The sequence below is a fragment of the Eleginops maclovinus genome, chromosome 8 (assembly GCF_036324505.1).
Source record: "Eleginops maclovinus isolate JMC-PN-2008 ecotype Puerto Natales chromosome 8, JC_Emac_rtc_rv5, whole genome shotgun sequence".
NCBI lineage: Eukaryota > Metazoa > Chordata > Actinopteri > Perciformes > Eleginopidae > Eleginops > Eleginops maclovinus.
Window position 1 is genome coordinate 11,127,850 of NC_086356.1, and position 13,961 is coordinate 11,141,810.

At 39.8% G+C, this 13,961-nt stretch overlaps 1 protein-coding gene across 1 annotated transcript in view; it reads right to left on the bottom strand.

Annotated features, from left to right (window-relative positions):
- LOC134868226 (nucleus accumbens-associated protein 2) overlaps positions 1-11,184 on the bottom strand; it is a 28,115-nt gene extending 16,931 nt beyond the window's left edge. The window contains exon 1 of the mRNA XM_063889194.1: positions 10,684-11,184. The gene's annotated coding sequence lies outside the window, so the exon portion shown is untranslated. The remainder of the gene's footprint in view (positions 1-10,683) is intronic.
- Between the last annotated feature and the right edge of the window lie 2,777 nt (positions 11,185-13,961).

Here is a 13,961-nt window from a genome sequence, read left to right on the forward strand (position 1 = left end):
TGTGTGTGTGTGTGTGTGTGTGTGTGTGTGTGTGTGTGTGTGTGTGTGTGTGTGATCCTCCTGAGGCAAAGGCATTGCTAATGAACACAAAGTGGCTGTGGGAGGTAAACAAACAAACAAACACACAATAGCAGCGGCTACTATATCACACCAAACTGGTGACGAGGATATCGGGATTGCTGCACACGCCCATACACAGAAACATCTACCCACATACCCTTCAATATACGTAATGGCTTTTGGGCATATAGTTGAGGGATAGAGAGAAAGAAATTGAAAGGTACATGAGGGGAGATTAAATTGAGAGAGCCAAAAAGTAGGGGTGGAATAGAGGAGATAGACGAACAAAAGGAGAGAGGACAGAGAGAGGGAGTGTGTGTGTAAAAGATGCAAATAGAAAAGAACAAGAGAGAAGTAGACAATGCACAGTCACAGGGACAGGGGAGTTAGAGAGAAACAGGGAAATCAGGCGTGTGATAGAGAAAGGCAGTTTGTATGAGGAAAGAATCTGTTGCAGGCAAAAACTGTAGAAAATTCTGGGGAAATGCTAATGAAATACTGTATCAGAATACTGTATCAAATAGAACTGATTGTGTCAATTTTATTCCCATTCAAAACTTTGTCAGAACGTGTTGGTATATGGTCTTAATTCAACTGCATTTGCTGCCTGCTTTACAGAGCAAGGCAACAATCCGAGCCAAGTGATATCAACAAACTGACACTTTGTTCTAATCAAAAGAGAGTCCACCTCCACATAACTGACTACAAAATGTCAGCTCCACCAAAGAGGTTTCCCAGACTGCCTTTTTCTACAAAAAAACCCCTGCTGTATGAAAAAAAAAGACAGTAAGGTGAGAACAACAGGAGGAAGTGTTAAAGAACAAAGACAGTCAGATATTTCACTAATACTAATCTAATATTGCAGAGGCACGGATGAGAGCAGCTTGTACCAATAAAGCAACTCATAAGTGTGACGTTAAAGCAGCAGGGGAACTCTGGCACCCAACTCACGCAAGACTGAGATAATTGGAACACACATTGACATTAGACAAAAAATTCCCCCGATTTCCAAATTAAAAAAGGAAGCTACGTAACTAGAACAGGAAGAAAAGTAGGGAAGAGAGTCCACTAGCACAAGAAATGATTTGGGCGTATCAGAAGAATAAATGTGTGTATGTGTAGCAGCAGAATTTGTGTGTGTGCACGTCGACTGCCATGTGATATCTCATTTTTTGGGAAAGTTTCATGCGCATAGATCCTGTACATTGGCATCAGCTACCATGTGACTGGTGGGTGTCCAAAGTGTAACACAGAACTGTACATTTTCCATGAGCCTAAGGGCCCCAATTTCATGCTGGTGAAAAAAATGTTCTGCCAGCAAAGTATCATATTTGATTGGCCCAGGCAGATTTGCCCGTTTTGTGATGAAATTACTTGAAAACAGATACTGTTTTAGGTATGGAGACATAGTTAATTGGAGATTTTTTATAAAAAATGGGACTTAAACAATTGTCTAGTATAGAGACTAGATTCATTTTGATGAAGTTTTTCTCATCCTACTTTCAGAAAGATGCAGGTATTGCAGTAACAGAAAGTGATGAAACTTATTCATGGTGCAAAGTTAGGTGTATGTGAAGAGATAACATCATGTGCCCCAGGCATCACAGCAGCAGTGTTGAACTCCTGCCTTGTGACTCTGCTTTGACAAGGACATTGGAGAAGCCTTTGTGGCATCTCAAATGCATTACCTAATTTCCATGGCAGGGAGTGGTTTACAGGTTTAAGAAAGAGCTAATTGGCTGCAGTTGGTGTCTGCTTTGGAGCTCCTTGATAATTTATTCTTGCAAGTGAGTTTACAAAGGCAGGTGTGTTACTGCTGTGCTAGCACTTCTTGCCACAAGACATTTGATACTAAAGTATGCTAAAACACAGCAGATTTGAGCAGTTACTTCAAAAAACACAGGGCACTAAAGCCCATTGACATCCTTCTTAACATGACCTTCATCTGGGGACAAGAGGAGCCATGATGGCCTGCTGTGTGTCACTGACTGTCACACAGCGACTACAATTAGGTTAGATTTCACAGCAGGTCTGTGTATTTGTGAGTGTATGTGTATTAGTAGTGACACGCTGTATGCATTTGTTCCAAACATGATTTGATTTTTATGGTGCAGAAAATCAGACGAAATGCAAAATGAGGGAAATGGGATGAATCAGCATGAAATGAAAGCGTATGTGGAGTTCCTGCAGACGCACACGTACTCTACAAAATGAGATACCAATTGAAGGGAGTGGGTGTTGGTGGAATTTTTATACAGTGTGTTTTAATATCAATCTGTTGAATGGATTGACTTGAATCAAACAATAATCAAACATGGTGCTGTTTCTTGATGGTTTGTCTTGATTTAGCAATAACACAAATATCCCATTGCCCTAGCCCTCCTTAAGGTGCTCTTTGTTCAGTGTACACAATAATTGATCACAACAAATTGTGAGTATGCTTAAGGCTTAATAAACACACAGATTTTGTTTCTTTAGGAAACCTTTTATATTTCACATATGGATTATTTTACATTTATGCTTGCTAGCTTGCAGTCTCCTGCTACCCCACCTTGGCTGGTGTATCGCCATGTTATTTTCCGTTATGGGTCTACCAGTACAAAACTGGTGGCAGGAGTGGGGAATGCATTCACTTTGAATGATGACACAAAAACTCTACCGAGATTATGATATATAATGTGTGGGTTTTTCAGGTTAACCGTAGTTAACACTTCTTCCACTGCTGTTTTCACTCCAGACATCACTTGGCTCTACTTGTGGTCTGTTGATATGTTTTTTTTTTCCTCAGCATTGGAAATGTTGTCAAAGAAGATTCTTAGTCATCCAGGTCAAATGCTAAATGAAAAGCCCAAGCAAGTGGGATTCTCTGTTAGACTTCTCCAACAAACTTAGTTTGTAGTTAGTAATGAATGGTGGGAAATTCCAAGTAACCTAATTTAAGTCAATAACGGGATCAAATGTAATAGTGTGGTTGAAAATAAAGGCGCAAAACATGATAAGTGATAAATGATTTTGGTAGTTCCTTTAAAATAATAACCAGTCTTAGTTGCTGTCCAGCAAAATATTTTAAAAATATGACTAAAGTAATAATAGGGTGGGCTTCAATGGTTAAAAAAACTTGAGGTTGGTGAAACACAGGCAGTTTTCATGGCTAGGATAGCGGTCTAGTAAAACATTTTAAATGAATGACCGTACAGCTTACGTCAAGTGGCATTTTTGAGTCTACGGTATCTCTGCATATCAATACCATTGACATCCACTAAAAGCAAGCTGGATAGCCATAAAGATAGCTTAGATAGAAATGCTTACACCAAATGCCACTTCAGTAGGAATGAAGCCGTTGAGGCACAGCTCCGTCTCTAAGGCTGAAGGGCTTTTCAAGGTCTAGTCTTTTCTGATTTCTCTGAAAAAAAACTCTTCTCTGCCTATAGGTTTTTACTTGCTCAAACGCAAGTTAAAACAAAAAACAAAACAAAAAATGGGACATGTTATATCAGTGGATGCTCATCCAAAAACGATTAAAGCAGGAAGATTGCAGCTGCGGCAAGAGTGTCAATCAAACAGGGGCAGGCAAGGTGAGAGGAATTTAAAACACATAAAATGAGGTTGTGCTCTGATAGGATTGTGGCACCTTTTAGTCTGAAAGTAGAGTTTAAAATTCCTCCACAGCAAAACCGGTGCTATTTCCTCCCTCATGAGGCGTCTCTCTGCATGAAAAATAAATGTAGGATTCTAGCAAGTTTAAAAAATGCTAAATGTATGACAAAGTTTCCAGTGCATATAACACAGTGAAAAAAGAAAAAGAGACAGGAAGAGAGTGACACAGAAGTAGAGAGGGTGGGGGGGGGGGGATATATGGAGAGGATGAGCATGCCATTTTGATCACCCTGCACAGCCGTTTCTGTACTGTGCTGAATGGTTTGCTCTGACACATGCGTGACATCAGAGCAGCCCAACATGAGCACCAGAGGAGCCCAGTGCAATGCAAAAATGAGGACACATCTTTCAGCATCAGTGCCCCACTGTCTACAGACAAGCATACACAAACACACACCCACACACCCACACAAAGACATACAGAGAGAGCAGCGCCCACATCCACTGAGTGCCCCATGTACATTTCTCATTTAGAGCAGACAGAATGCTTTAATTCATCCTCTTGCCTGCACAAGAAAAAAAAAACAGGGGGAACGAAACGCTGTTTGATATGATAAGGGGAGGTGAATCAAAAGAATGTCTCATGACATGCGGCAAAAATTTCCCATGATAAAAATCATAATGCTGTCTACTGTTACAATGTATCATAAAAGACTGTTTGTTCAAGCGCACTGCAATACATACACATTTATTTTGAGTGCATACACCCCCCCCACACACACACACACACACACACACACACACACACACACATTGCTGTGACCAAAGAATCTTCCAGTCAGCAGCACACTAAGCTAGCATACATGTGCTCAAATAACATGCCACCTTTCATAACCTCATCACACTGGTGAAACACTGAAGAGGGCCCGAGCTGACCTATGAGAGTAGGGCCTGTTTATATCTGCCTCATGAACAACATGGACATGGAATCCCCCACACACAGCAGAAAAAAAATGCAAATGCAATTGTACTGTACAAATGGGTTAGCTGAGGATACTAAAACACACACAAAATGGACCCATATAATTTATAAGTTTACTAAACATGAAGAAAACTAATTTAGTTACCTAAACAAGTAGTTTGGTTACACTTGTGTTGTTTTGTTTTGATTTATAACGTCTTTAAATCTTAATCCTCAATCCAGGAGAAGTACGTTTCCACTAAAAATATATTGTGGTTTATTTCTACGGGAACGGTATTATGACTTTTTATTTTTTTATTTTCTAGTTTTGCCGTTTGCCTATTCTGAGTCTTTACGCTTAAAGCGCTAACCATCTCCTGGCTAAGGCTACATACTGAACAACAGATATGAGGGTGGTTTCAATCTTCTCATCTAAGCGTGCAAGGTTTATAAACGTATTGTTAGCATCAGAAAACCCACATCACCAACTATAAATGTCAGGACAAAATTTAAAGTCAGAGCTTTCACCCTCTGCGGGTAACACAATTGTAATGAAAGCTTCAGGTAGGCAATGCTGGGATTTAGCAGTAATTGCTAACGCATGTTAGCTGTGGGAAGGGGAAAGGCTGGGGGTTGTGTACTGAACACTACCCGCTTCAGATTCCTGTCTTTTTCCACTGGCTCCTAACAGCCCTGTGCCAGGCTGTTGGGACATGAAGACCACATAGAGGACAGGTCATAACCACAGAGATGGGGTCAGCCTCACTTTCCTAACTCATTTCTTTATGCACTAATTAGCTAGCTTTGTTTACTGGCATGAGTCTTGACAGAGGCTTGAAGTGTGCAGCAATTTAATTATGTACAGCACACAGCAAAAGAGCATGGAAAATTGAGGTGGGCTGCAAGAATAAATGCCATCCAGAGTGCTCTCTCTCTCTCTGTCTACTTCTGTGTGTATCTAAATGATTCGGTGGGGTTTATTTATGTGTGTGTGTGTGTGTGTGTGTGTGTGTGTGTGTGTGTGTGTGTGTGTGTGTGTGTGTGTGTGTGTGTGTGTGTGTGTGTGTGTGTGTATGTGTGTGTGTGTGTGTGTGTATGTGTGTGTGTGTGTGTGTGTGGGCATGCCTGCATGTGTCATCCCCGAATTATAGGTTTGACTTTCACAGTAAGTCTAATGTCCCCTTTGCTGAAACTCAAAGGATCTGAGATCATTTATCAGGCTAACTGCCTTCCGTTAGAATAAAGCATTTGCAAAGACAGCGGGAGGAAAAAAGTTGATTTAAGCCCACACATTCTTCTCTAGAGATATTTAAGTGAATGCCAGTGCCCTTATGGTCTGGAGCTCTGACGTACTATGAGTTAAATACACAAAAGGATTTTAACTGAGGTTCCCAGAAATGGAAGTGCCAGGTCATACTGGGTGATTACAGTCAGTATGAAGAACTTGAAAATCTTTTAAGCTGTTCAGAATAGCCCCTAATGCATATAAGTGAAAAAAGCTCTCCATAAGGCTTCATACCCTTCATGAATTGTTAATGGGCTGATGCCACAAATACCATAACATTAGGCTTCGACTTTGAAATATTATTGTGCAAAATTTAATTTTCCATCCAGTTTGAGTATGCAATCTCATGACTATATCAGAAACACGTCCTTTTCATACTTCTCAGCACTCTGTAATTCTCTGCAACGGTGACGTGCTCCTATTCATGCTGAAAATACTTGGAACAGTCAATTGTGGATATGCCTCTTTTCTTTTTTTCGACTCAAGTGCAAATGCACAGGCACAGACACACAGACACACAGACACACACACACACACACACACACACACACACACACACACACACACACACACACACACACACACACACACATACACATACACATACACATATACACACACACACACACACACACACACACACACACACACACACACACACACACACACACACATACTTACACAATACAGGCACGACATTCAGGCCATGTGATCTTGCTAGGCATTATGCCAATGGCCAAACATGTCACTTACCAGAAATCTCTGAGAGAGTGAGAGAGCGAGATAGAAAGAGAGAGACTCTGCACATTTGTCCGTTTGTGAGAGATCCTAGTCAAGTGTAAGTACAGTACATACACAGGGAACATGAGATTTAGCTGCTAAAGTTATCTGCAATGTAGCGTGCTGTGGGGGCAGGCGATTCTGAGAAAAGGAGAGACACGTGGTCTTCGAGATCTTATGTGGAATTGTTCTGAGGAACATGCCATGTTTGCTGTTCATTGTCCAAATTCTTGGAAGGCTTCCTGAAAAGCCTGTAGCGAGCCAAATCAACACAAATCTGCAATATTTGAAAATGTATAATGGCTTTTAGTTTTTTATGTATTACATTACAAAAATAGTATACTTTTGTGCAAAGTATATAAAAAATAAAGAGAGCATGTGTCAATATTGTCTCTGTGTGGATTACAAGTGACTAGACAGATAATAAATTAATTGAGTAAAAAGCCATACTTGTTTCCCTATGTTCTATTCTAACTAATATGTGTTTTCCAAGAGGGAGGCTGAAAGTAGGGGGGACTGACAAAAAGGTAGTAGCTAATTCCAAGAAAGCGATTTGAAATGAGAAAAGAGTTTGAGGAACTGCCCCACCCTCTTTTGTGGCTTTGGCAATCACCTTTTAAACCATTTATGAGTTAAGAAATGTAGTTTGGCTGCAAATGAATTGTGTGATGCTTGATTAAAGCAAATGTCTTACACACACTGTAGATATTATTAATGGCTGATCTTTCTTTTTATATTCCTTCCCTCTACTGGACCAAACCCTTTTTTTCACTATTGATTTAGGTGGGAAATTGTACCTATCAGGATGCTACTGTATATCACACAGACAAGGGGAACGTTAGTCATTTGGACGTAATTTAGTTTATCTAAGTTAATTTATTTTTAAGCAGTGCAGCCAGATTTACTATTTAGAAGTCAATCTGATTTGATGTGTCTCCAAACCTAATTTTAACTTTGATAAGAAAATATGTGGACAAGGCAAGGTCACTGGGGCCTCCAACAATTTTATTCACCTGCATTTAATAAGTTGGCAATTTATTACACCCCTTTAAACACACAGAGTTAAGTGGATACACTTTCTGAGCATAACTCAAGGCTTTTGGATGGTGAACATTACATTCATATTAGATTTATGGACTTATCAATACTGAACTACTCTCATACTTGTCACCATAAGGAAGAGAAAAAACTAACTTACTTTCCTCACTTTCATTTGTGGACATTAAAAAGTTTTATGAAAAAAAATGAAACAAGAAAAATAAATTGCATGACAAAAATGTTTTGCATGTTGGCCAAACATAACCAATGCCATAGAGAACTAAAAATAGTTGAGTTTAATTTGCAATCTGATTTTAATTGTTCCCATTTTAAAGAAACACTCTCTTGGCACCAACATAGTCAATTAGAAAACTACTGCATGCAGTAATCAACTGATTTGTCCAAAAATGTGGATGAATTTAGAAACAGCTTCATTACATTCAACAGGAAAAGACATTTCTACACAGTTAACCTCAACTGTGTGAACCCAAGTTTTATTAACAGCTACCAACAAGCCTGAACACACCAGCAACAGCAACAGCACTGAGACGCTGCATAAAAACAAGAACGTATGAGAATATGATGTATGACTGGTGCTCTGTATCGCATACCATCAGCAGTGACTCATTACTGTCTCTGGAAAGGAAAATCAAACACACATAAACACACTCCACACATGAGTATACACGCATTTACAGTGCACCGAGAATGGGAGCAATTAAGCAGCACTTTGGATTTAAAAAAAATGTAGTTTGGATCAATAAATGTCTTTTAAGCGTGCTGTTGGTGCCCTTATATATTTTCTGTCAGAGATATATGTGAGTGGGAATCTCCTTTCTGTTAACCTAATATAGGTTTTAATAAGCTTTTTTAATTGTGTCTATCCATATGCTGTGGCAACATAAACTGTTGTTCATTTATGGGACTAACAAGGGATGACATATGTAATGAGTCAAGACTCCTTCAGTTTTTGTACTTTCTCCCCTCTTTCACCCTCCTTTCAGGATCCACACCAGTTATATTTGAAACGGTGTTGTCGTTTTCTCTCCTCGACACTCCCCACTTGCACACAGCCCCCGGGCCCCCTTGTGGAATGCTGTATAATGTGAGGCCTATGGAGGAAGGGCATCCCGGGACACGGTGAGAGCACACACAGACACACACACATGCTAACACACTCACCGACACATGCACACACAGAGAAATACAGCTGTTGAGAGCCATCACAACCCTTTGGCAGACGTCCAAGTCAAAGACGAGTGGTGTATGAAGGCCTCCGTTTAGAAAGGGAAAAAAAAGTCCTCAATTTTCCATATATGTTATGATGAACACTGAAGATAGAAACTTGGCAATCAAAACTCCCATTTCCCAGAACTGATTTCCTTGAATTGAGATAGGAATATGAAACCTTGATAAATGCTGCCTGTGTTTTGCCTTAGGGCTGACAGGCTCACCTATGGATCCATACCGATTCAGTTTTTTAAAAGGGATTTTCAATTTTCATTTTGTTATCCCCAATGATATTTCTACATAGGAGAAGCGGACAGAAACAGATGGGCACTAAAATGCTCTAACACTCTGAAGTGGGATTCAAAACTCTCAAATGGTGAGGAACACTACACACTTCACACTACTTTACTTAAATGATTCATATGAATCTATTAAGCAAGCTGTCGTTTTTCACGTCCATCCTGTGCGACACCTGTCTGGGACCAGGATGCTGCATAAACCGCAAGCAACACTATCAGTGTGAGTTTTTTACGACCTGATAAAGATAAAGATGTAGACCAAAACCAGAATGTTTCCTCTTGAGCACAAACACAGGGTGGACTAGAGTACAATAAGGAGAGCTGGATGATAGAGAGAAAGAGTGCATGTGAGAGGGAAGGAAAGTGACAGGAAATGAAGAAAATTGCCACAAGCTTCATGCTGATTAGCCACACACACTGCAACCATGTACACACTGGAGAAAGGGGGGAGGTACTGCATGTATAGTCAGATGACTCCTGCAGGGTTCAGGTCAGGTAAGGTAAACAGAAGACTAACTGTACTGACATACCTTGCACTACAGTAGGCAACTGTAACGTGTGTAGGTGAAACTTTTGTAATGTAATCTCGGAATCACATAGACTTTGCTCAATTTATTTCACAAACATTTACATATAGTGATCCACTTTGGTTTACAATCCTCCCAGCCCACATATTTTATAGCCTATATATCACGTTTAAACAATGATGTTATAATTTGATGCTTAGTGTGTTTCTTGTACTAAATCATTACAAGACTTTCTAGCAAAAGCCGGAAATATTTAAGAAATATCTTATACTAACTTGCTTGGAGTTGAGGATTACAGAAGACAGCTGTTTGGAATTATCTTAAACTTATTAATAAACTTTGTATACTATTTGCCCCTGACAACAACTTCAGATGCTTTGTGTGTAGTAGCCTATGCATTGCCGCAATCCTGCAACATACAGCACTATAATAGATGCATTATGGGTGGAGATTTTTTTTTGTTTTGGCTTCATCGTGACGCAAGACAAATCATACCGTGCCACCTTTTCCAATGCATACAGTTGAAACTGATGAAACACTATCAAGTCTTCCAAAAGTGCTCGACAACATTATAGACACACTACACTACAGTGGGCTAATGTTAGTGTTGTAAAACAGACAAATAGTCTAATTCAATTCTTCTATTGCCGCGTGGAAGCCTACACTTATCATCCCCCGTGTAAAACCTTCACATTTCAAGATATCACTTCTCGAAAGTTCAAGAGCCTAACTTACTTTATTAGGTAGTGTTTTTGTCAATCAACTTTCGAGCTATAATGTCAGCACATTGTCACGGTGTGCGGCCATAAAGAAGGAGAGGCGAGGGAATAATGCATGGTAAAACCTATGCGTCACACAAATCAGGCACCGTAAACATCACGCCAAGACAGAAGGGGATATATTTACCCGATATATGTCGCTATTCCATGAACTGCAGCTGTCCGACGGCGAGGATGTTGACGGAAGGCTTTCTCTTCGGATAACCTGTAAAGTTTGCGGGGTGTTAAAAAAGCAGGCCCCGGTTTCCCCTGGTCCGCTGGCTCACTCTATCACTCCAGCAGTCCTATCTTGGCTGCTCGTCCCCCATCTCTCTATCCCACTCTCTCTCTGGCCGCTTCTATCCCTGTGCAGGAAGTGAACGCCGCTCACATGAACAGTGCAGGCAGCCTGACATCATGCAGCACTCGGTAAAGACTTTCTTTTTAAAGAGGCAGACGTTTCAGCGTGACTGCCAGGTTACTGTAGGTATACTGTCCTAGTGTAATGTACGCGGCAATGGACTGTCAGCAGTGCTCGGTCATATTGTGCGCCTTTACGGACACACGAACTCAGTGCACTCTGCGGGCTTAAAGGTGCAGAATTTCCTGTGGCAAGCCCTCGGGGCGAGGTATAGCCTGCTACAAACACTGTCTGTGCGTGTATGAAAGTGAACTCATGGGAAAAGATTCACATTCGTGGTTCAAACATTGTGCTCCTTAAGAAAATGTACATGTGTGGTTACCTCACGTGTCCCTATGTGATGACAGCTCAGGCTACATGATGCGCATGTGTGTGTATGTGCTGTTCGGCTAAGCGCCAACTGCTGGCGGTGTGACCTCAAGTCAACTTTTCTTTACTGCAGCCATGCGATGTCAAAGTGCCACAGCTCAGCCAATCACTGCTACACGATGATAGAATGTGTTCCAACTTGACATGTGATGTTTATGATCACTACTGTTAAACTCCATAGGGTGCAATGTAAAATTCAGTGTTGGTTCTAGACTAACTTTGCTGGGGGCGTGCAATCATTTAATGAGAGGGGCACATTTAATGCAGGAAGAAGGAGATTTTAACATTTTTAGTTTAAAGTCATAGTGCATTAAAATGCCATTATCGGTGTTTGGTTTAGTAACAGAGTTTAGATGTAAATGACTTTGTTACAATTTTGGCCCAAGAAACAGAACATAAAGAAGTTTGCGGTAATAATACATTATTTATGCAGCCAAACTTTGATTTTATTTTATTTCTAAGTATTTTGGGGGATTTGTTAAGTCACAATATTTGTTTCAGTAACTTATTTATTAAAATACATCACTCAATACAATAAATCCCGGTTAACTTTGGCCCTGGTTACTGCACAGTAATTTAGTATTTTACATTAATTGAGAGCCAAGTGCAACACCCGGGAGCCCAGGGAACGTTGGTAACCAACTTTATTGTTATTAGTTTTAAATGTACAGTTCTGGTACAAGACAATCTGGCAGACGGTAGGCAAAGGGCAGGTGGGGTCAGGAAACAGACGAGGCAGGCAGGTCAGTGACAGGCGAGTTCGAAACCGGGAGTGCAATCGTGGAGGTAATGCGGTAAAGACTTGCATTTTGCGAAGTACGATCTGGCACTGAGGTGAGAGTGAAGGGGGCCTACTAATGGAGCTGATGGGTGCAACAGAGAGTGACAGAGAAACAGGGTTTGGCTACCAGGTGACTAAGGTGACTGAGAAATACTAATGCAGAAAATAGGTGAGTGAGGTAGCAGACTGATAAATTGCATTACCATAGATGTATTCTTTTGGAGGGGGGCCATAGGGGGTCCAAGCTCCGTGTCACAGGGACACTGGCCCCTTTGCCCACCCCCCTAGAACCACCCAGGGTTATATTTGAACAATCAATATTATACTACACCTGCATTTGATATGTTTTGCAAGCAGAGGTGGGAAATAGCTAAGTACATTTACTCAAATACTATGCTTAAGTACAATTTTGAGATCATTTTGAGATTTTATCACTTGGTTATTTCCATTCTATGCAACATTGTACTTCTAGTCACAATTCAATGTTAAATTGTGTACTTTAACTCCATTACATTTATTTAGTACCAATAGTTACTTTACAGATTTGGGTTATTAAAATGAAATATAATCAACACTTACAAAGGAGTTACACCTGGAGTAAATATTGCTACCCTGCAGCATACAAAGTATTTAAACTAGCTGCACCTTTGCAGCTTTGATAAACACATTAATGTACAATGTACTACACGTACAAGATCTGAAAACGTCTCACACCCCTGTTTGTATGTTACTCATGATTCATCACTTCATATCTATGGCAGGGTGACTCCCTCAGCACACTTGGGTCACACAACTATACCCACTGTTGTAAAAATGTTTTAAAAATCCATAAGTAACGGAAATAATTTCATTAAAAGTCAAGAAAGCAAATTAACAATTTTCCAATAAATTGTCCATTAAATATAATCACTTTCAATTATCATGCTTTTTGATTCACTATGTTTATTTTTTTGTTTTTATACACAACATGCACAAAATACCTTGATATAAACTTGTTTTCACTTCTATATTGTTTCATTTTCATTTCCCCCCCTCCATTTTTAGTTTGTGACCGTTTAAAACAAAGGGAAGCCAATTGATAATTTAAATAATCATAGGAACTGTGAGCTCTGAAATGATTTTCACATTTTCATATTATTTATTTGATTATAAAGCTGGAGAATTTAATCCACTTTTGTAAAAAGTTAAAAGCGACTATCAAAGAAATGTCAGTGTTTGTTAAGGAACATTTCTACATCTTCAGATGTTGCATACTTGTTGTACTTCCAGGTCATATACATGTTACATAAAATGTCAAATAAACAATAATGTATTTAACTGTACCATGATGTAAAACCCCTCTATTAGTCCTGTGATATTCTTACAGTATTTGAGCTCACAGTAGGGGAATGGCAATAGAGTTTACAGCCCCCTTACTGTACCTCTCTGTATTTAAAAGTGTATGGTAGCACTATAATATTCCTATAGGGACTATCATGTGTCTGAGGTACTGAGTGGCGAGTTTATAATGAACTTGATGCCATTACTACATTGGTAATGTTTACAAGGGAAATTAAAGATTTTTCATCAAGACTTATTGTTCAGTTTGCCATGTAAACTGTAACTGTAGCCTTGTAAATGGCAGTTGGTAGTAGCTGTGGCCTAGAAGCAATGCAGTGGATAAAACTTGGGATGATTGAAGTTGACATTGTATGACAACATTTAGGAACTTCAAAATGTAATGACCTGGACCATACACAAAAAATGACAAGTCATTCTGACATGTGCAAATGACTTCAGCTTTCCATAAGAATAGAAGAAATAAAAATGTGTAGGCGATGACTTTATCATTCAGCCTACCTTCAGCGATATGTTG